The sequence below is a fragment of the Pistacia vera genome, unplaced genomic scaffold (assembly GCF_008641045.1).
Source record: "Pistacia vera cultivar Batoury unplaced genomic scaffold, PisVer_v2 Contig682, whole genome shotgun sequence".
NCBI classification, from domain to species: Eukaryota; Viridiplantae; Streptophyta; class Magnoliopsida; order Sapindales; family Anacardiaceae; genus Pistacia; species Pistacia vera.
The window spans coordinates 211,492-239,065 of NW_022196537.1; the positions used below are offsets into that span (position 1 = coordinate 211,492).

Consider the following 27,574-nt stretch of genomic DNA (forward strand, 5'->3'; position numbering starts at 1 on the left):
TTCTTCTCTAGGACTCATTGGCTTCTCTTCAACCATGACTTCTTCCTCGAATTCTTCATCGGATTCTTCCTTCGCTTTACTTGGTGGGTTCTCATCCTTCCATTTTTGTTCAACACCTTCCAAAACTGTTCCACTTCGTAAAGTTATTGCATTTGCTTGTTCTCATGGATTTGTCACTGTGTTACTCGGAAGGAAACCTTGTGGTTGCTCATTCAGCTTTTTGGCTATTTGCCCCATTTGTACCTCTACGTTTCGAATGGAAGCCCCTTGGTTTCTGAAATTTGCCCTCGTCTTACTCATGAAACTTGTGGTCTCTTGCATGAACTTCCCGAACATATCCTCCAATTTTGACAATCTTTGATCCCCTAGTTAATGATTCACACCAACTTGATTGTTTGGCGCATTTCTTTGGTTCCATTGATTATTCTAATTGCCTCAAGATAGATTTGGATGATTTCTCCAACCAGGATTGTACATGTTGGAGAAAGGATTGTTCTATTGTCTCTGATTCCCTGCCAAATAGTTGACTTGTTCTGATGATGATGAAGCTGGAGCAAAGGTGTTCCCCACTTGGCATTCATTGCTCGCATGGTTACCTGCACAAAAATCACATGTCATTTGAGGTGTTTGAATAGAATTTAACTGCATACCTCCTAATTGCTTCTAAAGTGTTGTAAGTTGGGCTAAAATGGTCTTGTAAGCATCAACTTCATGAATACTCATAGACTTCTTTGGATGCATTCTCTCATTGGGTCACTGATAGTTGTTACTTGCCAAGACTTCAAGTAACTCATAAGCTTCTTCAGGTGTCTTGTTTTGCAGTACTCCTCCAAATGCTACATCCACCATTGTTTGTACATTTATCATCAGCCCATTATAGAAAGTTTGGACTTGCATCCAAACCGGCAAACCATGGTGTGGACACTTTCTCGGCAGTTCTTTATATCTTTCCCAAGCTTCATAAAGTGACTCATTCTCTTCCTGCATAAATGATGTGATGTCGTTCCTCATCCTTGCAGATTTCGCGGGTGGGAAATATTTAGTCAGGAACCTTTGTGCCAATTCATTCTAGGTGGTGATTGTTCATGCTGGTAGTGCCATTAACCATCCATTTGCTTCATCTCTTAATGAGAATGGAAACAGTCTTAACCTAATGGCATCATTCGACACTCCATTTGCCTTGAATGTGTCGTAAATCTCTAAGAAGTTCGCAATGTGTGAATTTGGGTCTTCTTTTGGATCTCCCCCAAATTGTACCAACTGTTGGATCATGGGCTTGTGCACCGATTAGTGCAGTTAGACACTAGCCTAACGCAGTTCTATTCAGAGCTATCAATACGGTGGTGATTGGCTACATCAAGGAGTGTATCAAGACTATGGTGGATTGACTGAGGATTCATCACTCCCGGGTACGGGAGAAGTTATCTCAAGGCACAATTCAGTATATTGCAATGACACTTAAACTGTGGCCACAATGGGATTGAGTTGTTGCTCTATCCGATTTATAATACAGGTAATTTGTCCAGAAACTGAATACATAATATCGAGAGTAACCGGAGGTTGACACTATTTCTATGCCTTCATCTCGTCAAGATAACGTATGATGAAAGGATCGAATTGCATCATTGACAGGTAGCAACTTTGCTGAATCCGAATCTATCGGGTGGCCATGATGCCTTGCTAAGGGCCAATCTTGGTCTGTGTATTAGCGAGACGATTAATTGGTGTTAATTGTGATACTATACACTGCCGGTATGATGAGGAGCCTATGGGTCACACACATAGTAGACAATTTAAGAGCCAAGAAGAAAGAAGGGTGTTTTTGTCTTTTTGGGAGAAAGGGTATTTTGGTAATTTCACAGTGCAATTAAATTTGCTAGGGTTGTAGCCTTTATTTAGTTTGTTAGAAAAATTAAATAAGTGAAATTACGTTTAAAGGTGTGTTCACACATATTTAATTAAATCATCATTATTGTTAAATGTTAATTAAATATTAATTGATTTTAATTGAGATAATGATGAATTAAATTAAAATATCTAATTGGGAGTGTTTGGCAACATGGGATGTTTGGGTTGGAGCCCAAGCCCATTCCATGTGGGAATAGGGCAACTTAGTTTGCCTATAAAAGAGAATGTGTGTGTGAAATTAAGAGGGTGATTTTTTATTAGTTCATTTGATTAAAAAGGAAAACACACAACACAAAAACACTCTCCCACACCAGTTTTAGTTTTGTGCTAAAATCAAACACCTTTTGTTTTCTTCTTGATTTCTTAAGGCCAAGGAGGATCTAGCAAAGTTCCTTGCGACTGTCTTGTGTGGACTTCTACGGTTCGATCCTACACTTAGATGGTAGCAAGCATGTTCAGAGACAATATTGGTGGAGCTCCAACGTGGTATGAATCTAAACTTTAGATTTACTTTTCTGGTTGTCTTCCTAGAAAAGGAATATTTTCTAAGAAGTACTAGTGGGAGAAAAGTAGAACTCGATGAAGTTCTAGAACCACAAGATATACTAGACGAAGGACGGGATGATGTGCCACAGGAAGTGGTTGAGCATCATGAGGAGGTTACTCCACAACTTGTGGATCAAAGTGAACCACCTCAGGTAGCACAGGAGCTACGTAGATCTGGGAGAGTACGCCATGAGCCCGAGAGATACGGTTATCTCGTGACTCAACATGGTGACGTACTGGTCTACCAAGACGATGAACCCAGAACCTACGAAGACGCTATATCGGATCCAGATTCCGTTAAATGGCTTGAAGCCATGAAATCTGAGATGGACTCCATGTACCAGAACCAAGTGTGGTCTCTGGTGGAACCACCTGAAGGGGTAAAACCCATAGGGTGTAAATGGGTCTTCAAGAAGAAGACTGACATGGATGGCAACGTGCATACTTATAAAGCACGACTGGTTGCCAAAGGTTTCAAAAAAATTCATGGCATTGACTGTGAAGAAACCTCTTCGCCGGTTGCCATGATTAAATCCATCCAGATTATGCTTGCAATAGCTGCATATCATGACTATGAGATTTGGCAAATGGATGTCAAAACTGCTTTCTTGAACAGAAACCTTGAGGAGGATATGTATATGACACAACCTGATGGTTTTGTTCTTGATAGTCAAGCTAATAAGGTATGCAAGTTGCAGAGATCCATTTATAGACTCAAGCAAGCTCCAAAGAGCTGGAACATTCGTTTTGATGAGGCCGTAAAATAATTCGATTTTATCAAAAATGAAGATGAGCCCTGTGTTTACAAGAAAGTGAGTGGAAGCGTAGTAGCATTCCTGGTGTTGTATGTCAATGACATACTTCTGATCGGGAATGATATACCGAACTTGCAGACAGTAAAGACTTGGTTATCCAAGTGCTTCTCCATGAAGGACTTAGGAGAAGCAGCCTATATCCTTGGTATAAAGATCTATCATGATAGATCACGTAGGTTTCCTGGCCTAAGTCAGAGTGCGTATATTGACAAGGTACTGAAAAGATTCAGTATGGAAGAATCCAAGAAGGGATTTCTTCCGATGTCACATGGTGTTTATCTCTCTAAGGAATTGTGTCCTAAAACACAAGATGAGAGAGATAGGATGAAGAGGATCCCATATGCATCAGCAATTGGATCCATCATGTATGCCATGCTATGTACTCGGACTGATGTCTCATGTCCTTTGAGCACTTATAGTAGATATCAATCGGATCCAAGTGAGCGTCACTGGATGGCTGTCAAGAATATTTTGAAGTACCTGAAGAGGACTAAAGATATGTTCTTGGTTTATGGAGGGGAAGATGAGCTCACTGTAAAAGGATACAGTGATGCTAGTTTCCAAACGGACAAAGATGATTATTGATCGCAATCAGGGTTTGTATTTTGTCTCAATGGCGGTACAGTGAGTTGGAAGAGCTCTAAGCAAAGCACTGTAGCGGACTCTACAATAGAATCTGAGTATATTGCATTATCAAATGTGGCCAAGGAGGCAGTCTGGATTAAGAAGTTCATTACTAAACTTGGTGGTTCCTATGATTGTTGATCCTATAGACATCTATTATGACAACAATGGAGCAATTGCTCAGGCCAGGGAACCACGGTCTCATCAGAAGTCTAGACACATACTCAGATGTTTCCACCTCATCAGAGAGATAGTTGAGAGGAAAGATATGCAAATTAGTAAAGTGCATACTGATGACAATCTCGTAGATCCACTGACAAAGCCTCTATCGCAGCAGAAGCATGAAAGGCACTTGAGATCATTTGGTATTAAATACATGAATGATTGGCTATAGTGTAGGTGGGAGATTGTTAGAGTAGATGCCTCATTAATCAATAAAAGGTATTTTATTCTATGTCGCGTAAATCATTATTATTACAATATGTATTGACATATATCCTTAGAATGGTAGAACCGTGACGAGGGTATCAAGTATTTCAAATCTTGATAGTGAGAACCCTATGAGCACATATGGTGGCCATTCTGAAAATGTCGTAGCCCTAGTATTATTTTGAAGTAAAGGCACAGATAATACGGTAAGGCTATCATAGTGTTGAATGACCCTGTCGAAAGGCAGTGACTGATCTCACTTGTTAAGGTTGTTTGGTGACAACCTGGTGCAACACATGGGTGCTTGCTGTAGGCGGATATACTGTAGCAAATTCACTAGACTGACCCACCAGAGGATTCCATATGGATGGTAACCCCAGTGTCTATGGAACAAATCCTTTAACGAATGGTGGTGCGTGTGATCCTTAGAATTGAGATCACTAGAGCACCTTGTGCACCGATTGGTGCAGTTTCACACTAGCCTAACGCAGTTCTATTTAGAGCTATCAATACGGTGGTGATTGGCTACATCAAGGAGTGTATCAAGACTATGGTGGGTTGACAGAGGATTCATTACTCTCAGGTACGGGAGTAGTTATCTCACGACGCAATTCAGTATATGGCAATGACACTTAAACTGTGGCCACAATGGGATTGAGTTGTTGCTCTATCCGGTTTATAATACAGGTCATTTGTCCAGAAACTGAATACATAATATCGAGAGTAACCAGAGGTTGACACTATTTTTATGCCTTCGTCTCATCGAGATAACTTATGATGAAAGGATCGAATTGCATGGTAACCATATCATTGATAGGTAGCAACTTTGCTAAATCCGAATCTATCGGGTGGCCATGATGCCTTGCTAGGGGCCAATCTTGGTCTGTGTATCAGTGAGACGATTAATTGGTGTTAATCGCGATACTATACACTGTCGGTATGATGAGGAGCCTATGGGTCACACACATAGAAGACAATTTAAGAGCCAAGAAGAAAAAAGGGCGTTTTTGTCTTTTTGGGCAAAAGTGTATTTTGGTAATTTCATAGTGTAATTAAATTTGCTGGGGTCGTAGCCTTTATTTAATTTGTTAGAAAAATTAAATAAGTGAAATTACGTTTAAAGGTGTGTTCGCACATATTTAATTAAATCATCATTATTGTTAAATGTTAATTAAATATTAATTGATTTTAATTGAGATAATGATGAATTGAATTAACATATCTAATTGGGAGTGTTTGGCAACATGAGGTGTTTGGGTTGGAGCCCAAGCCCATTCCATGTGGGAATAGGGCAACTTAGTTTGCCTATAAAAGAGAATGTGTGTGTGAGATTAAGAGCGTGATTTTTTATTAGTTCATTTGATTAAAAAGGAAAACACACAACACAAAAACACTCTCCCACGCCAGTTTTAGTTTTGTGCTAAAATCAAACACCTTTTGTTTTCTTCTTGATTTCTTAAGGCCAAGGAGGATCTAGCAAATCCCTCCTTGGTTCCTTGTGATTGTCTTCGTGTGGACTTCTACGGTTCGATCCTACACTTGGATCGGTAGCAAACACATTCAGAGACAATATTGGTGGAGCCTCCAATGTGGGTATGAATCTAAACTTTAGATTTACTTTTCTGCAGATTCTTGATGTAATATATAAACTGTAATTTCGGTGCCCTGATTTTGGGTTCTAAGGAACAATCCATTGTTGTAAAATTTTTGTTTTTCCGCTGCGCAACTAGGTCGTTTCCTAACAAATTCTACAATAATTGATTGACTCTAGGGCATCTACTCTAAGGGTCTCCCACTTGCTCTATAGCGAATCATTCATGTATTTAATACAAAATGATCTCAAGTGCCTTTCATGCTTTTGCTACGACAAAGGCTTTGTTAGTGGATCTGCGAGATTGTCATCAGTATGCACTTTACTAATCTGCACGTCTCTCAACTATCTCTCTGATGAGATGGAATCGTCTGAGTATGTGTCTAGACTTCTGATGAGACCATGCTTCCCTGGCTTGAGCAATTACTCCATTGTTGTCACAATAGATGTCTATAGGATCAACAATCGTGGGAACCACACCAAGTTCAGTAACGAACTTCTTAATCTAGACTGCCTTCTTGGCTGCAGCTGACAATGCAATATACTCAGCCTTTATTGTAGAGTCTGCTACAATGCTTTGCTTGGAGCTCTTCTAGCTCACTGCACCACCATTAAGACAAAATACAAACCCTGATTGCGATCGATAATCATCTTTGTCCGTTTGGAAACTAGCATCACTGTATCCTGTCATAGTGAGCTCATCTTCCCCTCCATAAACCAAGAACATATCTTTAGTCCTCTTCAGGTACTTAAGAATATTCTTGACAGCCATCCTGTTATGCTCATCTTGATCTGATTGATATCTACTACAAGTGCTTAAAGCACATGAGACATCAATCCGAGTACATAGCATGGCATACATGATGGATCCAATTGTTGATGCATACGGGATCCTCTTAATCCTATCTCTCTCATCTTGTGTTCTAGGACACAATTCCTTAGAGAGATAAACACCATGTGACATCGGAAGAAATCCTTCAGTCAGACGACTCCCAAACAGTGCTTTCAACACCTTGTACCTCTCATGTCTAGCATTTCCTTTGAAAAGCTCCTTGAGGTGTAGAATAATGGAAGCAGTGTCCATATTCTCATGCTACTTTTGCAGCACTGGTGTCATCGATGCTAACATCAATCATTGAACGCCATCAGCATCATCAAGGAACTTTTGATAAGTATCCTTTACTTCCTGAGTGGCATCAGGATCAAGCTCAGCCAAGTATGGCTTTTCAAGGATATACAATTTCTTTTCCGACTTGAGTATAATCCGAAGATTACGATACCAGTCTGAGAAATAGGATCCATCCAACCTGTTTTCTTTCTCGATTATCGGTCGTAGGTTCATAATGCTCATTTTGGTGAATTACAATTGCAGAAAAGATAAAGTCATTATAAAGTTCATTATTATTTAATATGGTCTTTTATTAAACAATGCTCCCACTATTTTACTCAAGTCAATAGCCCTCACTATTAACTCAGGAAAGCCCGTTGGCTTTCCTAATAGATTAAGATCCCATCCTGCCCATTTCAAACCTTCGCTTTGGTGAACAAGCCAAAATGAGTTGATTAGGTAGGCCAACAAACCTAATCCACACTAGTTGATAGCTCCTACTATCAACCTCAAATGTGAAGAAACCAACAAGCCAATCACACTATCCAATGGCCCCAACCATCTTCCTCAAGTGTGATTCTCAGTATCAGTAGAGTGGACACTATAGGCCACCATGTACACACAATATATGTACTTCTCTACTATGCCTATAAAGCGTTTATCAACCTTCGCTTTAGCGAACAAGCAAAACCGTCATTTTAAGTTGACCCATCACCATTAAGGAAAACTCTAATGAATTTTAACCTCCCACTAGTAGATGTATACCCTTCGCTTTGGTGAACAAGGTTTCGACGAACAGTGGTTTGATTAAAACCATGGTGATGGAAGGCATACGTGACTTAATATACTTTAATTGTGGGTTTGTTATTTAGTGTCTCACCATATTATTATCTTTGTTAGAATGACATTGTTTGGCATGTTCTTGAACATGTCGGTACATGGCCCAACTAAAACCGATTTCCTTGGGTCTAGAGGAATCGGTAGGTCACCTAGGGGTCCTGTAATAAATATCTTGAGTCTTCAAGTATGATTGCCTCGTCCTTTGCTCCGTCTCAAGTACATTACAAAAAACATCATTATAATTTTACAGTAAAATTACTGTCAAACTAATTTTACATCAATAAATTTAGAAACCTCGATTTAAATTTGAGGGGAATAAGATGAGAAGAGAATGTACATGGAGAAAGGGGAAATAGGTAGGACACGCAGGTCATATTTTAAAATTTACAACCATATATACCCAAAAATAATTTATAACATTCACCAAAAGTCATAAGGCTCATGTACTGGGCACCATGCAATATACAAACAAGTGCATAGCATACATTTAAAAAACAATCAATTTTTTTGAATTGGGTGGGTTAATAATTAATTACCCTCTTATATGTGCAGAATGGTTATTGGCTTTATAGGTTATTAAAAACTGTAGTTTGGTCCCTTCGCGAAAAACACAAAATTGGGACATTGGTTTGATTAAAACCATGGTGATGGAAGGCTTACGTGACTTAATATACTTTAATTAAGGGTTTGTTATTTAAAGTCTCACCATATTATTATCTTTGTTAGAATGACATTGTTTGACATGTTATTGACCATTCAACCTTATCATGCATTCTAAACAAAATATTAAAATGTGTCGGTACATGGCCCAACTAAAACCGATTTCCTCGAGCCTAGAGGAATCGGTGGGTCACCTAGGGGTCCTATAATAAAAATCTTGAGTCTTCATGTATGGTTGCCTCGTCCTTTGCTCCATCTTTAAGTACATTACAAAAACATCATTTTAAATTTACAATAAGAATAATTATACAAAATTCTTTACACCAATAAATTTAGAAACCTCGATTTACATTCGAGGGCAGTGAGATGATAAGAGAATGTACATTGAGAAGAGGAGAAAGGCAAAATACGTAGGCCCTATTTTAATAAATTACAACCATACGTACCCAAAAAAATTTTAAAACATTCACCATAGGTCTAAGGCTCATGTACCGGGCACCATGCAATATACAAACAAGTACACAGCATACATTTCAAAAACAATCAAATTTTTGAAATTGGTAGGTTAATTATATTACCCTCTGACAATTTGCAGATCTATATTTGGTCTAAAAGTTTTGAAACTTTACAATCTACCCCTTGTGCACTCGGAAGTGTGCTCGCTGCGGCGATGAGTTAGATCGTCACAGCGTGCAGTGATTAACTTAACGTTCACGCTCAACATGCGATCGCCGCGGTGATGGGTTATATCGCCGCAACAAGCGCTGATTTCGTACAACATTCGTCCTAAGGACGATCGCCGCAGTGATGGTTTATATCGCCGTGGGGAGCGCTGATTTCACAATCAAAGTGAAAGCCAATCATGCACACCGTGACGATGGGCTATATCACCTCGGCGAGCGTACACTGATCTGTAGCTCTAGATCAGTTCATCCAGTTACCAAAAACACACTAAACGGATTTTGTAATCAATCATAAACACTAATTTCAACAAAAATCCATCACCCAATATACCAAACTTGCAGATCATCAACAAATTAAAATTAATCGATTAATTGATTTCTTAAAACACGCTTTTAAGGCATATTTTACGCAGATTCTTTAAGGCAACATATTATCAATCAAATACATGTAATCAACCATTCACATAAAATTGTAAAATCTGGTACCCTTGGCTCTGATACCACTGTTAGGAAACGATCCATTGATGCAGCAGAAAACAAAATTAATAACAACACGGATCGTTCCATAGAACTAAGATCAGGGCATAAGTTTACAGTTTATATCAAAATAAGAATCTACAGAAAATTAGTTTAGAGTTTAAGAAATCATACGCATGTTTGGAGGCTCCTCCAACTTTGTCTCTGAACGTATTTTGCTACTGACCCAAGTGTATGATCGAACCGACGTAGTCCACACGAAGATAATCGCAAGGAACTAAAGAAGGATTTGCTAGATCCTCTTTAACCTTAAGAAACAAGAAGGAAAAATCAAAGAATACTTTGATTCTAAGCAAAAGGCATTCTAGCGTGGGAGAGTGTTTTGGGGCTGGAGGTTTTGCTTTTCAATGAATGAATGAATTAATGAAAAAATCTCTTTTTCTGTCAATTAAACTTTTTCTTTTATAGTGCAAGTTTAATTGCCCTATTCCCTTATGGAATAGGCTTGGGCCCCACCCCAAACACCCCTTGTTTCCAAACACTCTCATTTAGATATTTTAATTTTTGTTTATCATTATCTCAATTAATATTTATATTTAATATATATTAACATTTAACAATAATGATAATTTATTTAAATATATGCGAGCACATATTTAAACGTAGTCTCACTTATTTAATTTTTTTGAAAAATTAAATAAAGGCTACGACCTCGGCAAATTTAATTGCACTGTGAAATTACCAAAATACCCTTTCGTCTAAAAAGACGAAAACGCCATTCTTTCTTTCTGGCTCTTAAATTATCTTCTATGTCTGTGACCCATAGGCTCCTCATCATACTGGTAGTGTATAGTATCGCGATTAACACCAATTAATCGTCTCATTAATACACATACCAAGATTGGCCCCTAGCAAGGCATCATGGCCACCCGATAGATTCGGATTTAGCAAAGTAGCTACCTGTCAACGATATGGTTACCGTACAATACGATCCTTTTATCATCCGTTATCTCGACGAGACCGAGGCATAGAAATAGTGTCAACCTTTGGTTACTCTCGATATTGTGTATTTGTGTATTCAGTTACTAGACCAATGACCTGTATTATAAACTGGATAGAGCAACAACTCAATCCCACTGTGGCCACAGTTTTAGTGTCATTGCCATTTATTGAATTGCGTTGTGAGATAACTTCTCCTGTACCCAGGAGTGATGAATGCTCTGTCTATCCACCATAGTCTTGATACACTCCATGATGTAGCCAATCACCACCATATTGACAGCTCTAAATAGAACTGCGTTACACTAGTGTCAAACTACACCAATTGGTGCACAAGGTGCTCCGGTGATCTCAAGTCTAAGGATCACATGGACCACCATTCGTTAGAGGATTTGTTCCATAGACACTAGGGTTACCATTCATATGGAATCCTCTGGTGGGTTAGTCTAGTGAACTTGCCTATAGCAAGCACCCATGTGTTGCACCTGGTTGTCACCAGACAACCTTGACAAGTGAGATCAATCATTGCCTTTTGACAGGGTCGTTCAACACTATGATAGCCTTACCGTATTATCTGTGCCCTTACTTCAAAATAATACTGGGGCTACGGACATTTCTAGAATGGCCATCATATGTGCTCATAGGGTTCTCACTATCAAGATTTGAAACACTTGATACCCTCGTCACAATTATACCATTCTAAGGACATATATCAACACATACAATGATGATTTATGCGATATAGTATAAAATGCCTTTTATTGATCAATGAACATTATTACAAAGAGTCAATTCTACAATAATTGATTGGCTCTAGGGCATCTACTCTAACAAAGACTTGGTTATCCAAGTGCTTCTCCATGAAAGACTTAGGAGAAGCAGCCCACATCCTCAGAATAAAGATCTATCGAGATAGATCATGTTGGTTGCTTTGCCTAAGTTAGAGTATATACATTGACAAGGTACTAAAGAGATTCAGTATGGAAGAATCCAAGAAGGGATTTCTTCCGATGTCATATGGTGTCTATCTCTCTAAGGATATGTGTCCTCAAACACAAGATGAGAGAGATAGAATGAAGAGGATCCCATATGTGTCAACAATTGGATCCATCATGTATGCCATGTTATGTACTCGGATTGATGTCTCATGTGCGTTAAGCACTTGTAGTAGATATCAATCAGATCCAGGTGAGCGTTACTAGATAGCTGTCAAGAACATCCTTAAGTACCTGAAGAGGACTAAGGACATGTTCTTGGTTTATGGAGGGGAAAATGAGCTCACTGTAAGAGGATACAGTGATGCTAGTTTCCAAATGGATAAAGATGATTATCAATCGCAATCAGGGTTTGTATTTTGTCTCAATGAGGGTGCAATGAGCTGGAAGAGCTCCAAGCAAAGCACTGTAGTGGACTTTATAATGGAGGCTGAGTATATTGCATTATTCGATGCGGCCAAAAAGGTAGTCTAGATTAAGAAGTTTTTCACCGAACTTGGTGTGGCTTCCATGATTGTTTATCCGATAGATGTCTATTGTGACAACAATGGAGCAATTGCTCAAGCAAAGGAACCACGGTCTCACCAGAAGTCCAGACACATACTCAGACGTTTCCATCTCATCAGAGAAATGGTTGAGAGGAAAGATGAACATATCAGTAAAGTGCATACTAATGACAATCTCGCTGATCCACTGATGAAGCCTTTGTCGTAGCAGAAGCATGAAAAACACTTAAGGTTATTAGGTATTAAATACATGAATGATTGGCTATAGTGCAAGTGGGAGATTGTTAGAACAGGTGCCCTAGAGCCAATCAATTATTGTAATATTGACTCTCTAATAAACATTTATTTATCAATAAAAGACATATTCTTCTATATCCTGTATGTAATGATATATGTCCTTAGGATAGTAGAACCGTGACGAGGGTATCAAGTGTTTCAAATCTTGATAGTGAGAACTCTATGATCACATATGGTGGCCACTTTAGAAACGTCCATAGCCCAGTATTATTCTGACCAAGGATACAGATAATACAGTAAGACTATCATAGTGTTGAACGACCCTGTTGAAAAACAGTGATTGATCTGACTTGTCAAGGTACTTTGCCGATAACCTGGTGCAACGCATGGGTGCTTGCTAGAGGCAAGTTTACTGGACAGACCCACTAGAGGATTCCATATGGATGGTAACCCTAGTGTCTATGGAATAAATCCTCTAACGGATGGTGGTGCATGTGATCCTTAGACTTGAGATCACCGGAGCACCTTGTGCACAAATCAATGTAGTTTGACACTAGCCCAACGTAGTTCTATTCAGAGCTATCAATACGGTAGTGATTGACTACATTGAGAAGTGTATCGAGACTATGGTGGATTGACAAAGGGTTCATCACTCTTGGGTACGGAAGAAGCTATCTCACTGGGTAATTCAGTAAATGGCAATTACACTAAATCTGTACCCGTAGTGGGATGGAGTTGATGCTCAATCCAATTTAATATTCCTGTCATTGGTCCAATAACTAAATACAAACATGTCGAGGATATCTGAGGTTGACACTATTTCTATACCCCAGTCTCGATGAGATAACAGTTGATGAAAGGATTTGATTGCACGGTAACCATACCATTGACAGGCTGCGATTTTGCTAAATCCGAATCTATCGGGTGGCCATGATGCCTTGCTAGGGGCCCATCTTGGTCTGTATGTAGTGAGACTATTAATTGGTGTTAATCGCGATACTACACACTGCCAATATGATAAGTAGCCTACGGGTCACACACTTAGAAGATAATTTAAGAATCAATTTATGAGAATGGTATTTTCATCTTTTAGGACAAAAGGGTATTTTGATAATCTCACAGTGCAATTAAATTTGCTGAGGTTGTTGCCTGTATTTAATTTTAATATTAAAATTAAATTAGTGAGATTATATTTAAATATATATCTCTGTATATATTTAAATGAATTATTTAAATGTTAATATATTATTATATTAATTGATTTTAATTATAATAATTAATTAATTAAAATACCATAAAGGGTGTGTTTGGTTGCAAGGGTGAACTAGGGTTGGAGCCCATAGTTATTCCTAAGTGGAATAGGGTTTTAATTGTTGCACTATATAAGTGCAACTTAAAATTAAAACAAAAGAGAAATATTCATTCAATTAAAACCCTAGCCACCCTATATCTCTCTCTCTCAAGAAGAAAACTTTTCTTGTTCTTTTTTCTTGATTCTTGAAGCTCTTGATTGTTCTAGCAAAATAATCAAGGGTTCTGCGGATTATCTTTGTGTGGACTTCTGTGAGTGCAATCCTACTTTGGATTGATCGGTGAAAAATCACATGAACAGTAAACGGTGAACAGTGTTCCTGTCCGAAATCAGAGATATTCGAAGAAGCCTCCAAACGTACGTAAGTATTCTAATCTTTGAATGGATTTACTTTATACAGATTTTTGTTTATAAACATGTAAACGGTATAATCTATACTCGGATCTAGGCAAAGAAAGGTAATTGATTTATCGATTGAATTTTTGTTTTCCGCTGCATATGGTAGATTATTTACTTACAATTCACTGCTCTATGAAAAATAGAGAGAATCGTAGTATTTTGAGTGCGGAAGAAGAAGTTAAGAGTTTTCAATCAAAAACTCTTATACTGAATGGCGGAGATAGTGGTAACTGCCTTTGGCAGTTACCATAACACAATCCACTCAATATTCAAATTGGGTGGATCCCATCAATGATGTCCCACCCATATCCAATATCTCCCACTCACACATGATGAGACTAATTCTCTCTACGCTTTTACAAGGTTCATACTTTAGTAAATATGTTGTGTGACCATGCATATATCAAGAGCACATTAGTCATATATATGTTAGGAATACATAACTTGTCGAATTGTGAAACTTTGGTTGTATGTAATATGCAATACCTTAGATTACTTATCACATCTTTCTCTAACTATCTCATTTATAATAAACATCAGTTGTATTCAAAATTATGTTTTGTCCTTACATAAAAAACAAAAACATAATTGGTCGACCAATGAATACACATGATTATAGTGTGATAATCCAAAACTGTAATCTTCCTCTTTTCTCGATTCTTGCAACTTTCATTTAATTTGCTTTTCCATAAATGTTCCAGTAGATTGAATTTATCTTAATCTTTTGGCAACACTCTAAGATAACAATCATTAAATAAGGTTTTCAAGAATCAGAATAGAGTAATAAAGGTACGCTATGAGATTTTGTTCTTAAAATCTCAAGGTCTCATATAATGTTAAAGTTGAGATTTTGACTTTCATTACCCTTTTGGTCAATATTTTGCGCATGTGGTGTGAATCACATGCTACAGCATTTCCTCTTTTCCCATGGAATGTATGTCTCCTTTTTTTATTATTGTAAATGTCGTACAAATTTTAGTTCAGACATACCTAATGTCGAACTTGAGTTCACTTTACATACTTTTAATTCATCAGAACTCTAATATGGCAATTAGACAGATAAATTGATAAATTTTGATAACTTATCACTTATGGTCATATTTCATTATGACATTATTTCTATTTTAGTTTAGGCAATGTTAAATATTTTAAGCTTAACTCTCTATTATCACCTAGATAATAAGCTTAAAAACATCTCATCTTCATTCCCACAAAGTGATTGAGGCGATTGTTTGTGTGAGAAGGTCAATCTTTTAACTGTCCGACATGCTTTTCAAAATAGATATACATATCTATTTTGAAAAGGATGTCAGACAGTTATATATATATATACTCCTTCATGTATGTTCCATAATAAATAAAATTGAACATTGACAATATTGTTATTTAATATTGATAAGATAAATGTGAACATTTTTGAGAGATCTCAAAGTATGAGTACATTCAACATCTACGTAAGCCTAGAGATCTAATATGTCTATTGAAAGTATCTCTTAGTATAGGCTTTGTAAATGGATCTGCAACCTGATGTGTTGTTACTACAACATGCATAAATAACAAGTGCACTAGTCGCACAAAGTAATAAAATGATGAATGAGTATCGTTCCCACGAGGATTGGTTGCTAAGCACTAAGTTTTCTACTGTTTTTCAAGTTGGAGCAATCGAATTTGTTTGGATTAATGGGAGAAAATTAAACTTAAAACTAAAACAAAAATTGCAAAATGCTCAAAGCTAAATTATGAAAGCAGATTAAAACAAGGTAATATCAATTTAAACATGGGTAGTGTTTTGACTTCATTCAGACTCTATGGATTAAACCTACAGATATGCTATTTCCATATTTACATGCATTGATTGTAAATCGAATTCTCTAAATGTAAAACATACCTTTTCAAGCTATGTTTTCCTACTTTTCACTATTAAACTTCCGCACCAACATTTGAAGATTCATAGTTCTAAGCTCATTAAGCATATGGAATCCAAGATTGATTTCATTGATTCTTAAATCTATCTCTAGCATTCAATACTACAATGGTGATTACCCAAGAAGCTTAACATGACTTTTTCTCAATCTCATCATGTTCATCAAATAAAAGCAATAAAATCAGAATACCCACACAAACCATGCAATAGCATATGAAAAAAAACAATTACTCAATCCATGGAAATCCGAATTACATCAAACCCTAGCCCAAAATGGGTTAGTTCATAGCTAAATCAACATACAAGCAAAAAACAATAAACTCAAGGTTCAACATATTGAAATGAGAGAAAGACAAGAGATCTCCCCTAGTTAAATCCACCAGATTCAATCCCAAATCTCTCTCTTTCACTCAAAATTTGTCAAATCTAAACTAAAAAAGATGAAAATAAGCTGCCCTAGACTAAGAAAACACGACCTTTTTGCTTTTATACTTCGCCCAAAACATAAACTTTGCCTAAAAATGAAACTGTGCGTTTTAAAGAAACGGAATTTGTAGACTTCGTCGCGGCGAAGAATGAATCTCGCCGCGGCGACGAAGTAAATTAACTCTTGTATGTAACTCATTTCGCCGCGGTGAAGAACAACTTCGCTGTGGCGAATCTTCATGAAGAATTCTGAAGTTAGAGAATTGCCTTCCGCTTGCTTCTTTGCTTGAATCTCTCGATTTCGATGGTCTCCCATGGGAACAAGCTTCATAGTGCTTACTCTGCTTCAGAACTCTCCCAACTTCTGAGATCCGCTTACTTCTGAGTCCAGAAACTCCAATTCCTCATATTGCTCAAAATGTCCATTTTGGCTTGAAACACAAAATGTAAGAATTAAGTAGCAATTTAGGCATAAATGAACTTCAATCCACCTTCCGACTTCCCGGATTTTTTTATGCAACATGCAAAGTTTATCAAATGGCGATAGACTCCATAAGCCTAAATATCGAACACTTTCCACTAACGAGGATTAGACATCGCTAATCAAAAGGTCTTTGTAAGCTTGTACGTTAGGCTCGGGTAGTGGGCTCCAAGGAAGAAGGATAAACAAACAGAGAACTTGGTTTCCCTAAAGCAAACACTAAGACTTAATCCAACTCCCACTTCCTTTCTCAACCATCACTCAAATGTCAATCATTAACAACACCTTCAACCTGAACATTTCTATTTTTGCTATTGTAAGCAATTCTTGAAATAGAATTTTTTTTGTTTTTTTTTCAAAATAAAAAAAATCTCAAATTGAGATTAATTACCTCTCTTATTCTTCTTGCCCTTCTCACAACCCCCAAACTATTCTTTTAGTTCTCACACAACTCTTCAAGCTCCTTGTGTTGCATTAAGTCCAAAATTCTCCTAAAGGGTTGATATGTGTATAGGGTAATGGATTGGACAATTTTTGGTTTGCAAGGAAATAAAAAGCAATGATAATCTCAAAAGGCTCAAATGGGTGACTAGGTAAAATTCATTCGTTGGTTGGCTGGAAAGGCTCAACATTCCGAAAAATGTCTAAATCATTTCCTCAACAGTGTCTATTCCTAGAATTCTGCCTCAGCACTTCTCTACTAGGTTCTAGAGTCCACCAACATTATCAAACTTTACCTAACCACATAAAATGAATCTAAGCATGCCGAAATAATGAAATGGTGGTTAACCACTAAACAAACCTCAATCAAAATTCAGTCAATCAATATAAACTTGAAGCAATGCCTAACATTTTTCAACAATAAAATCCCAACAACCCTATTCTCATCATTGATTTATACAATTCATCATTGGCATACACAACAAAACCAAATAAAATAACAAAAGTCCAAAAATTCTCAAATTTTCCTACCCCCAAACTAAAAATGACATTGTTCCCAATGTCACATTATGCACAATTAGGAATAGAAAAACAAATCGACAAAGGTACGAGATAGTTCCCTGATTAATCCGTGAAGTTGAAGTTTCGTTCAACTGTGTGCACACCCGGTCCTTGACTTTTTCATCACCAAAATCTATAAAACAAGAAACTGTGGTGTCCACTGTGTTAGAAAATTCATTGACTAATATGAAATATTTACACCCTATCTCGTCTTTACCTCAACTACGAAATTAAAAAAAAAAATTAAACAATCCAAAACAAAAAATATCAACTTAGTTCAATGTTTGAAATGAAATACAGAAACAACTAAAACAAACAAAAACAGGTGCTCAGGTGCTCATTCTTCGGCCTCCTCATCTCCCTCGGCGTCGTCCTCTTCTGAGTCGGAGCCCATCCACTCATCTAAATCCCAGTTAGCCCATTGGAATTCTGAAGTATCAACATTGAGCTTGGTGAAGCTACTTTTCTGCATTTCATACATCATTTGGGTATGCTCTACCAACCACTCCTGATGTCTTGCCATCCGTTTCATCTGACCCATCATCTGCTGCATCATTTCCCTCATAGTGGCTGTGGAACTGGATGATGTGGCAGCGCCTTGTGTGGTTCTCTGTCATTTTGTTCCTACGCTGGGTTACTCATCGTCTAGATGTTCAAGATGCTTGTGATAATAGTATGAGTTGAGAACTGGGGCAGCATGGATAAGTGGCTCATCATCATGTACCTCAATTCCTGTTCAAGTGCACAAAGCTGTAATGAGATGTGGGAAAGGGTAACTCCCTCGCCCTGGTTTGGCTGCATGCAGAATGTTGGTCAGGATAATTTGTCCCACATCCATTCTCTTTCTTGTGGCAATAGAATAGAGCAATAATGCCTTCTCATAAGTCACCGTACTATAGTGCGTCTCCGGCATCATCCTCGCACAAAGAAAGTATTGCCACAATCGAGCGACCGGTGTCAAATTAGTTCCCTTGATGCTCTTCTTGCCCTTTTTTGAAACCTCCCAAGTGGTGTTCGGTTTTGTAATGACCGGAAGAATAATATCATCCATAAACTGTGTCTTCCTAAAATCCTCATAATCATTACGGTCAATTTTAGGCAGGTTGTAAAAATCATTGATGACCTTCGCATTAAATGCCACATCAGTACCCCTCACAAACACAGGACCAGATTCACACTCCGAGAGGTTGGCGTAAAATTCTCGCACTATTGCCTTTACAGCCGCTTGTGCAGGTGCACTCATAAAACGTTCCCAACGTCTCCCTCGACTCCAATCCATAGCCTGGCTCCCGGTCAATTCCCGCTCAGGAATAAATCCTTTATCTTTCCTTTGGGCTGCCCTTTCATATCATTTCCGGGCTTGCTCACTCACAAATCGGTTGTCCATTTTCTTTCCTTTTCCTTTCCCCTTGGACAACACTTTGAGCGGCCTTTTTTTTGCAAACCTACCAATCAACTCAACAATTCAACTTAAAAATTCAACCCTAAGTGCCCTATGAACAACCATAATCAATCCTGCAGTAAAACAACACTTCCAAAATTCGCACCTAGACCCCCAAACTCTGATTCTTCTAAACTCAAGCAAACACTCCAAAATTCAAAACCAACACTCTTCAATACCACACAATGCAAAATCAACATTTTCTCAAACAAAATCAACACACAATAGCACAAAAATTTCACAACTCAACCAACAATCAATATTTTCATATCCACAACTGTAAACTCGAAATTATGCAATTAAAAGCTTGGGGAACTTGAAATCTTACCAAAACTAGGGAGTATTCACCACCAATTTAGTCAAAATCAGTCGAGATTGCAAAACCCCCAAATTCTTGAACCCATAAATTTCTTTAATTTTTCGCAAAGATCTTTGTTAGAACGAGTTGTTTTGGTGTTTAGAAAGGTTAAGGAGTGAGAAACTTTGCTGGGAAATCACTGGGAAGGCTCTGGATTGAAGTAGGAAATTTTTTCTCTCCAATGTGTTTGAGAAGTTTCGAGAAAAATAAAGGGTCGCACAAAGTATTTATAAAAACCAGGTTTCGTCGCGGCAAAGTTCTTCACTTTAAAACCCTAAAAACCTAACCCAGTCGATACTACAGCAAAGACAAATTCTTCACCACAGCAAAAAATTACTGAAGCTTATCGCCTTGGTGAAGAACTTTCTTCGCCACGGCGAATTTTTCCTAAGTGACTTTTGCCCAACTTGCTTCGCCGCGGCGGAAAAATAGAGAGGCGCATCACCTCGGCAAAATAGATACTTCGTCGCGGCGAAGTCTAGGATTTTTCGAATTCCCAATCTTTCAAAATGTGCTTCGCCGCGGCGAAAACTGGAAAAATTCCATTTTTCATCTTGATTCGATAATTCACCTGAAACACCCAAAAACAAACATATTAGACTTCATCTAAAAATAATAAGAAACTAAACAACTTCAAAATAATAAATAAACAACAACAAATGAAAACACTTAGGTTGCCTCCCAAGGAGCGCTTGTTTATAGTCGGAAAGCTTGACTCTCTCAAGTTCTCATGTCGTAATGTCAAGCCGGAGGGGAATTGACTTGCAACTCATCACTCCGTCGATGTATGGCTTCAACCTCTGGCCATTAACCTTAAATGTGCCTTTCTCTTCATGTGACACCTCCACCGCTCCGAATGGGTAAACTCTTGCAACTATGAAGGGTCCGGACCATCTAGACCTAAGTTTTCCGGGGAAAAGCCTAAGTCTAGAGTTAAACAACAACACTTTCTGACCCACTTCAAAGTCATTCTTCCTGATATGCTTGTCATGCCACCTCTTGGTCGTTTCCTTGTACATCCTAGCATTCCCATAAGCTTCATGACGGAACTCATCGAGTTCATTCAAAGTCAGTATCCTTTCTTCCCCAACAGCTCGTAAATCCATGTTGAGCTGCTTCACTACCCTATAGGCCTTATGCTCGAGTTCTACCGGCAAATGACATGCCTTCCCATAGACCATCCTAAATGGAGACATACCAATCGGAGTCTTAAATGTAGTTCGGTAGGCCCATAATGCATCATCCAATTTCCGTGACCAATCTTTCCTAGATGCATTAACTATCTTTTCTAAAATTCCCTTAAGTTCTCTGTTCGACAGTTCCACTTGCCCGCTCGTCTGTGTTTCACCCCATACTTTCCCAACAGGCCATCAAATTGCCTATTGCAAAAGTGCGATCCTCCATCACTGATGATTGCCCGTGGTACTCCAAATCTTGAGAAAATGTTCTTTCTCACAAAATTAATCACTACCCTAGCATCATTAGACAGCAATGCAACTGCTTCCACCCACTTTGATACGCAATCCACTACTACCAAAATGTATGTGTTCCCAAAAGAATTTGGAAAGGGACCCATGAAGTCAACTCCTCACACATCAAATAGCTCAACTACAAAGATGTTGTTCAACGGCATCTCATCTTTTTTTGAAATATTATCACTCCGTTGACATTGGTCACATTCCTGAACCATCCGAAAAGAATCCTTGAAAAGGGTGGGCCAGTAAAACCCAGATTGAAGAACCTTGGCTGCTGTCCTAGCTCCTCCAAAATGGCCACCTACTTCCCTCTCATGACAATGCCTTAGAATACTCTCCATTTCCTTTTTCGGAACACACCTACGTATCATATGATCAGCATAGTGTCTATAAAGAAATGGCTCTTCCGAGAAGTAGTATTTCAAATCTGAGAAAAACTTCCTCTTTTGTTAGAAGGTCATGCTGATGGGGAGCACTCTCGCTGACAAGTAGTTTGCAAAATCTACATACCACGGTGCTTCCTCCACTCTCATCAATTTCTCATCCGGGAAAGTTTCTCTGATTTGGCTTTCTTCTTCATTTCCCTGAATTGGTCGTTCAATCCTTGACAAATGGTCCGCCACCACATTTTCTGATCCTTTCTTATCTCGTATCTCCAACTCAAACTCTTGTAGCAATACAATCCATCTTATCAGCCGAGGTTTCGCTTCTTGCTTTGCCAATAGGTGCTTGAGTGCTGAATGGTCCATGTAGACTATCACCTTGGCACCTAGCAAATATGAACGAAATTTATCAAAAGCAAAAACAACAGCCAACAATTCTTTTTCAGTGGTGGTGTAATTCAATTGTGCATCAGTGAGTGTTTTGCTAGCATACTGAATTACATGCAACACTTTGTTTTTCCTTTGTCCTAACACTACTCCTAATGCAAAGTCACCAACATCACACATCAATTCAAATGGTAGTCCCTAATCGAGAACTGCAATAATAGGTGCAGACACTAATAGCTTTTTTAGAGTTTGAAAGGCATGCATGCATTCATCATTAAAATCAAAAGCAACATCTTTAATCAATAAATTGCAAAGAGGTTTAGAGATCTTAGAAAAATCCTTGATGAACCGTCTATAAAACCNTCGAAAGCAAAAACCACAGCCAACAATTCTTTTTCAGTGGTGGTGTAATTCAATTGTGCATCAGTGAGTGTTTTGCTAGCATACTGAATTACATGCAATACTTTGTTTTTCCTTTGTCCTAATACTACTCCTAGTGCAAAATCACTAGCATCACACATCAATTCAAATGGTAGTCCTCAATCGGGAACTGCAATAATAGGTGCAGACACTAATAACTTTTTTAGAGTTTGAAAGGCATGTATGCATTCATCATTAAAATCAAAAGCAACATCTTTAATCAATAAATTGCAAAAGGGTTTAGAGATCTTAGAAAAATCCTTGATGAATCGTCTATAAAACCTCGCATGCCCCCAAGAAACTTCGAACTACTTTAACATTGGAGGGTGGTGGCAGCTTCTTAATCACGTTCGTCTTTGCTCGATCCACTTCTATTCTGTCCTTTGAGATTCTATGACCAAGCACTATTCCTTCCTAGACCATGAAGTGGCACTTCTCCTAGTTGAGCACCAAGTTCGTCTCCTAACATCGCTGCAAAACAAAAGAGAGTTTAGATAAGCAATTATCAAAGGACGAACAAAAAACAGAGAAGTAATCCATGAAGACTTCTATAAACCGCTCTACCATATCTCCAAAGATCGACATCATACATCTCTAAAATATGGCTAGTGCATTACACAACCCAAAGGGCATCCTTCGATAAGCAAAGGTGCCATAGGGACAAGTGAAGGTCGTCTTCTCTTTACCTTCAGGAGCGATGGCAATCTGATTATATCCTGAATAACCATCCAAGAAACAGTAATAAGCATGCCCTGCCAATCTCTCCAACATCTAATCAATGAAAGGAAGTGGAAAATGATCCTTCCTTGTCACTTCATCTAATTTTCGGTAGTCAATGCACACTCTCTAGCTTGTGACTGTCCTAGTTGGTATCAATTCATTGCTCTCATTCTTTACCACTGTGATACCTCCCTTCTTCGGAACCACTTGCACTGGACTTACCCATGGACTATCAGAAATGGGATAAATTATTCCCGCATCTAGAAGTTTCATCACCTCCTTTCTCACCACTTCCTTCATCGAAGGATTCAACCTTCGTTGTGGTTGAACTCTAGGCTTGATATCATCCTCCATGAGTATCTTATGCATGCAAAATGATGGAGAGATGCCTCTAATATCCGAAATAGTCCACCCAATTGCCGATCTGTGTTCCCTTAACTTCTGAATTAATCGCTCTTCTTCCAATTTGCTCAACCTTGAACTTATTATTATTGGGAAGGTTTCTGATTCCCCAAGATACACATATTTGAGGTAGGAAGGTAAAGGTTTCAGCTCCAGCTTTGGAGATTCTTCCTTTCTTTCCTTTTCCTTCTCTTTTTCAAAATCAAATTCCTCAAATTCTAGCTCTTGGCTCTCATCAATCGGCTGAAGTGCTTCCAACAATCTAGCACATTCATTCCTTACCGACTCGTCTACCTCTATTGTTCTTGATTGGGTAATACACGCTTCTAGAGGTAGTTGTGGAGTGTTTTTTTCAATGACCTCCGCTACTAGTTTATCCACCACATCAACACTAAAGCACGAATCCGACTCGGATGGAAACTTCATAGCTTCAAACACATTGAATGTTACTATTTCATCTTGAACTCTTAACAACAACTTTCTTTCTTGCACATCAATGAGTGCTCTTCCCATGGCCAAAAATGGTCGGCCCAAAATAAGAGGCATTTCCTTATCCTCCTCTATGTCTAATACAACAAAATCTGTCGAAAAGATAGTCTTGTCCACCTTCACTAACACATCTTCGACTATACCTCTAAGATGTTTGATGGATCTATCTGCAAGTTGCAACGACATGGTCATTGGCTTCACTTCACCAATTCCCAATCTTCTGAAAACAGAAAAAGGCATTAAATTGATGCTAGCACCTAAATCACATAAAACTCGATCAAAGGTAATGTCTCCTATAATGCAAGGAATAGTAAAACTCCCTAGATCTTTGAGTTTTGGGGGTAGCTTCTTCTGGAGAATGGTGTTGCACTCCTCCGTGAGCATCACTGTTTCCTTATCCTCTAACTTTCTTTTGTTGGATAAAATCTCCTTGAGAAATTTCGCGTAGCTCAGCATCTGTTGCAATGCATCTATAAAAGGAATATTAATATGCAATTTTCTAAATATTTCAATGAATTTGGAAAACTGCTTATCCTGATTCTTTTTTTTCAGTCTCTAAGGAAACGGCACAAGAAGAGTGTGATGTGCCAGTTCTGGTGGTATCTCGGGAAATGATAATTTCTCTTTCCTTTGTCTTTGCCTCACTTCCCGTCTTTGTTCTTCTTACTTAGAACTAGATGGTTTCTCTTCAGCAACTATCTCTTCATCAACCTCCTCATCAGAGTCTTCCTTTTTCTCTCCCTTTGATGGACTTTCTTCTTCCCTTGATTTGTCCACCTCTTCTAACACTGTCCCACTTCTCAGAGTTATCGCATTTGCTTGCTCACGTGGGTTAGTCACTGTGTTGCTCAGTAGTGAGCCCTGTGGTCTCTCATTTAACTTATCAGCCAATTGACCCACTTGTACTTCCAAGTTCCGAATGGATGCCCCTTGATTTCTGAAATTTGTTCTTGTCTCATTCACAAGTTAGTTGAGGTGCTTGAATGAAATTTACCTGCATACTGAAGTGCTGTCAGTTGGGCTAAAATGGCTGTATATGCATCAACTTCATGAAGACCCATAGATTTCTTCAGTTACACCCTCTCATTAGGTCTTTGATAATTGTTGCTTGCCAGAACCTCAAGCAACTCGTGAGCTTCTTCCGGAGTCTTATTTTGCAGTGCTCCTCCCGATGCTGTATCCACCATAGTTTGCACATTTACCATCAATCCGTTGTAAAATGTTTGGACTTGCATCCAAACTGGAAACCCATGATGTGGACACCTTCTTAGTAATTCTTTGTATCTCTCTTAAGCCTCATACAATGATTCTGACTCTTCTTGTAGAAACGATGTGATATCATTTCTCAACTTTACCGACTTTGCTAGAGGAAAAAATTTGGTCAAGAACTTCTGTCCTAAATCGTTCCATGTTGTAATCATTCCTGTTGGTAATGCCATTAACCATCCCTTAGCTTTATCCTTAAATGAAAATGGGAATAGTCTCAATCTGATGGCGTCATTTGACACTCCGTTTGACTTGAAAGTATCACAAATCTCCAAAAAATTGGCAATGTGTAGATTTGGATCTTTCTTCAAATCTCCCCTAAACTGTACCAACTGCTGGATCATCTGGATGATTGTCGGCTTTACCTTAAAGTTGTTGGCTTGTACAGCTGGTCTAGTAATACTTGACCCACTGCCATTAACTGAGGGAACTGAAAACTCCCGTAGTGTTCTATTTTTTGCAATCTCTACAACTATGACCTCTGGTTCCACTGTAGCCTCTCTTTCTCTTCTTTTTTTGTTAAATCTTCTAGTGGTTCTTTCAATCTCAGGATCAACAAGAACCACTGGCTGACGTCTTGCTTTTTGCATAAACTACATAGAAAAATAGAAAGAATGAGATCACAAACCAACCTAAAAGAATAACAAAAATTAAACAAACGATAATTAAACGAAAATAAAAATCCAATCTAGCTAACACAAGAAAAATTTTAATGTTAACACAAAACTCAATCCCCGGCAACGGTGCAAAAAACTTGATGCTTTGTTACTATAACATGCATAAATAGCAAGTGCACTAGTCGCACAAAGTAATAAAGTGATGAGTGAGTATCATTCCCACGAGGATTGGTTGCTAAGCACTAAGTTTTCTACTGTTTTCAAGTTGGAGCAATCGAATTTGTTTGGATTAATGGGAGAAAATTAAACTTAAAACTAAAACAAAAATTGCAAAATGCTCAAAGCTAAATTATGAAAGCAAGATTAAAAACAAGGTAATATCAATTTAAAGAAACGGGTAGTGTTTTGACTTCATTCGGACTCTATGGATTAAACCTACAAATTATGCTATTTCCATATTCACATGCATTGATTTTAAATCGAATTCCCTAAATTGTAAAACATACCTTCTCAGGCTATGTTTTCCTACTTTTCACTATTAAACTTCCGCACCCAACAATTTGAAGATTAATAGTTCTAAGCTCATTAAGCACATGGAATCCTAGATTGATTTCATTGGTTCTTAAATCTATCTCTAGCATTCAATACTACAATGGTGATTACCTAAGAAGCTTAACATGACTCATTTCTCAATCTCATCATGTTCATCAAATAAAAGCAATAAAATCAGAATAACCACACAAACCATGCAATAGCATATGAAAATAACAAAAATCAATTACTCAATCCATGGAAATCCGAATTACATCAAAACCCTAACCCAAAATGGGTTAGTTCATAGCTAAATCAACATAACAAGCAAGAAAAACAATAAACTCAAGGTTCAACATATTGAAATGAGAGAAAAGACAAGAGATCTCCCCTAGTTGAAGAATCCACCAGATTCAATCCTAAATCTTCTCACTTTTCAACTCAAAATTCATCAAATCTAAACTAAGGAAGATGAAAATAAGCTGCCCTAGACTAAGAAAAACATGACCTTTCTCAAAATGGTAAAGTTTTGCTTTTATACTTCGCCCAAAAAACTAAAACTTTGCCTAAAAATGAAACTGTGCGTTTTAAAGAAACTGAAATTTGCAGACTTCGCCGCAGCGAAGAATGAATCTCGCCGCAGCGACGAAGTAAAATTAACTCTTGTGTGTAACTCATTTTGCCACGGCGAATCTTCATGAAGAATTCTAAAATTACAGAATTGCCCTCCGCTTGCTTCTTTGCTTGAATCTTCGATCTTCGATGGTCTCCCATGGGAACAAGCTTCATAGTGCTTCACTATGCTTTAGAACTCTCCTAACTTCTGAGATCCGCTTACTTCTAAGTCCAAAAACTCCAATTCGCTCATTATTTGCTCAAAATGTCCATTTTGGCCTGAAATACAAAATGTAAAGAATTAAGTAGCAATTCAGGCGTAAATGAACTAAGAAGTATCAAAAAATCCGGCCTAAAAGCCTAATAAAGATAGTATAATCCTCGGATTATCACAATCGTGCCACGCGTATATATGTACTTCATGTTCATCTTCTTTTGTGCCACCAAGTCTCTCACAAAATTGTATTTGATATCTATGTGTTTCATTTTATCATGATATTTGGGATCC

General features: G+C 38.0%; 2 non-coding genes across 2 annotated transcripts; both read left to right on the plus strand.

Moving 5' to 3' along the window:
• The first annotated feature begins 907 nt into the window (after positions 1-907).
• On the plus strand, positions 908-1,014 carry LOC116113550. Its single transcript, XR_004125437.1, has one exon. It is a non-coding gene; the product is annotated as a small nucleolar RNA R71 (small nucleolar RNA).
• A 24,268-nt stretch (positions 1,015-25,282) lies between these two features.
• On the plus strand, positions 25,283-25,389 carry LOC116113549. Its single transcript, XR_004125436.1, has one exon. It is a non-coding gene; the product is annotated as a small nucleolar RNA R71 (small nucleolar RNA).
• Positions 25,390-27,574: the final 2,185 nt, after the last annotated feature.